We start from the raw sequence: 3,050 nt of genomic DNA on the forward strand, positions 1-3,050 counted from the left end.
TTTCAAGGCTTGAAAATACTGTAAAATATAATATAAATATGTTAAGTGAATTACCATGTAAATAAAACAAACGATTATATAATAGCACCAAATTCCATCACATGAAGTAGTTGATGTATTTTGAAATTTTTGTTCTGCGATAAGTTTAAATGAGATGTGTTGTGCAAGTTTAAATAATGTAGTCTGTTAAGGTGACTCTCAGGCTGCACATCACAAATTCAGCACACTACTGTACAGGTACACAAACAGTTATTCAAGCTGTGTTAATTACTTAGTTAAATATATTAATGAAAGTAGGTTTATCAAATCCAATTAAAATAAAAGAAAATTAAAACAAAAAAAAACAAACATTATGCTTTAATTAAAAATGTCATTAGCATAAGACAACAATGTAGTATTTTGTTTACTATTATATCATGGAATTATGAAATCTAATTTTACGCGTACATCATCTAATCCTTACCATTGACCAACTTGTGACAAGTGATGAAATGGAATCCCAATTACATTATATGTCTGTATATTACTATTCGCTTTAATAAAGTATTCACTTATTGTTATTGTTTTCACAACAAAACTCACCAATTGTTTGCACAAGACCATCTTCAAGAACTGATCAAAATTATTATAATGCCTCCATAGAAAGTACTGGTATGTTGGCAGGTAGCACATACTGCAGCTCAGGACTGGTGATCTGATAATGCATACTGAATTTTAAGTTTTCGTGTCCATCTTCGCCAATACTTACAGTAGCTCCATTATTAACGGCCTATGGATGCCATGTTTTTTTTTTCCTGACAAAAACACAACATAAAGAAAAAATAAAGAAAATGTTTAACTTTACAATTAAGATCGACAATATACAGTAGGCTGCACAAAGATGTAGGCCTATACTGATATTAAATAAGGAAGTGGATATATTTACGTTGTCGTAATCAAAACAGTAAACGATATATTTACGTAGATGAAACGACGCATGCGCAGTCATACTTTAACATAACAACTAGCATTTTCAGCACTCGATATTAGCGTGGCCTTCCAAGCCGCGGTGATTCCCCCAAGTTCAGCATGGCACTAATTAATTTATAATTTTGTTTTTTATTTTTTTATTAAACGTAATTTAACTTTCTACAATAGCACAGTATGTAGTTTCATCACTAAATAAATTATTACGGTAAATCAAGTGTTAAATTTTCAAATAAAAGTGATACTGTATTATGAGTTGGAAATGTTATGTATATCTTACTCAATCATTTGTTGAGTTCTGTATCCATACTTCGTAGACACATGCACATCATTGCCAATGTTGCTTTGTTAGTGATCAGACTACTTGGAAAAATATGTTTGAATAAAACATTAAAAATATTTGTTTTGTCTTGCCAGGGAGAAGTATTTTATGTATGCTTTACATCTCCCTGGTTTCACTTTTTTCGTAGTGATTCAATATCTTACAGAAAATACACGATTATTCGTTGTTTACTTCTTGCTTCACATAGCGTACAGTACTTTTTAGAGTGATTCATGTGCTCACCAAACTTCCTGTATGTTCTTTGTGATCGATTGGGGGTCGATGCTTGACCCGTCTGAAGACTATATAACAATGTTGTTTTTGTTAGTGACAACGTGGGTAAATTTGTTTGAATGAAAACATTAGGGGTTATTTAATTTGTGATGATTTCAAGACTATCATATAACAATACTGGTAGGCCTAGAAGAATATTGTCTTGATTCCTGGTAATTAAGTTTTAGCAATGAAACATTGCATAGGCCTTGTATTTACGTCAAGTGTGTTCATTTAACAAATGATTGAGTAAGATGAACATAACATTTCCAGCTCATAATACAGTATCACTTTTATTTGAAAATTTAACACAATGATTTAATCATTTATTTAGTGATTAAACTACATACTGTGCTGTTGTAGAAAATTAAATTACGTTTAATAAAAAATATAAAACAAAATTATACATTAATTTAAAGTGCCATACTGAACTTGGGGGAATCAAAGCGGCCATGGGAGGCCACGCTAATAATATTGAGTGCTGAAAATGCAAGTTTGTTAAAGTATGACTGCGCATGCGTTGTTTCATTTACGTAAATATATCGTTTACTGATTTGTTTACGACGACGTAAATATATCCACTTCCATTAAATAAAGTGTAGTATTTTATGCTTGAGAAACAGAAAACAGCTTTGAATTGTAATGCACTCCAGCATGTGGGAATTCAATATTTTGACAATGACATTATGTTCTGGTGTATATGTGGACTCATATAGGCTCCCTAGGCTTGGTTCGGGGTGGGAAGGGCCTGCCAGCCAGGTCCCTATACTAAAGTTACATCACAAAGTCTAGGCTAGGCCTAGTTATACACAATGACATTAGTTTAGGTACGTTACAAAGCGTGACGTCACACTTGATTGTTTTGGTTAGACGTTCGCGGCGACCTTGAACTTCCGGTTCACGGTGTTGGGTTTTAAAAAAATCGTGAAAATTACGTTTCTGATTAAAAATCGATTATGTCATGCATTTTTAGGCAGACAAAAGGTTAAAGAACAGTCACGCATTTGTTTTGTGTTCATTCATTGTTTATTTCCGCTGCAGTTGACGTCCGAAGTTACTACTCGAATAAAATCAACTTTTTCTGTCAAAAAGGTACATGGTAATTCTAATTATTATAATAGTAATTTAGAGAAATAAGTAATTAACATTTTGACCAAATATGAAAGAATTCTGTCGACAACCAAGTGGTTTTTATAAGCTGGCAAATCTGCTATGATTTACGATCGCTTGGGTAAAATGGCGTCTAATGTCAAAATGATCGCGACGTCTGTATACTATAATGCTAGGTAGAACTAGGCCTAGAGTCTGGGCTAGACCGCGATGTATAATATTCATTTTTGTGGTCAGAAAGTTACATGGTAATTCTAATTATTATAACAGTAATTTACAAAGATAAGTAATTAACATTTTGACCAAATATGAAAGAATTCTGACGACAACCAAGTGGTTTTTGTAAGCTGGCAAATCTGCTATGATTTACGATCGCTTG

At 32.6% G+C, this 3,050-nt stretch overlaps 1 long non-coding RNA gene across 2 annotated transcripts in view; it reads right to left on the bottom strand.

Annotated features, from left to right (window-relative positions):
* LOC117114240 overlaps positions 1–3,050 on the bottom strand; it is a 4,114-nt gene continuing 1,064 nt past the window's right edge. Inside the window, exons 2-3 of one of the 2 annotated variants that reach the window (XR_004446321.1) lie at positions 583–694; positions 1–18 (exon numbers count right to left, since the gene is read on the bottom strand). This is a non-coding gene — a long non-coding RNA (uncharacterized LOC117114240). Of the gene's footprint in view, positions 19–582; positions 795–3,050 lie in introns of both variants that reach the window. The other variant, XR_004446320.1, reaches the window with a different exon arrangement.

The sequence above is a fragment of the Anneissia japonica genome, unplaced genomic scaffold (genome assembly GCF_011630105.1).
Source record: "Anneissia japonica isolate Jap-2015-1 unplaced genomic scaffold, ASM1163010v1 scaffold1525_len913038_cov183, whole genome shotgun sequence".
In the NCBI taxonomy this organism is placed as follows: domain Eukaryota; kingdom Metazoa; phylum Echinodermata; class Crinoidea; order Comatulida; family Comatulidae; genus Anneissia; species Anneissia japonica.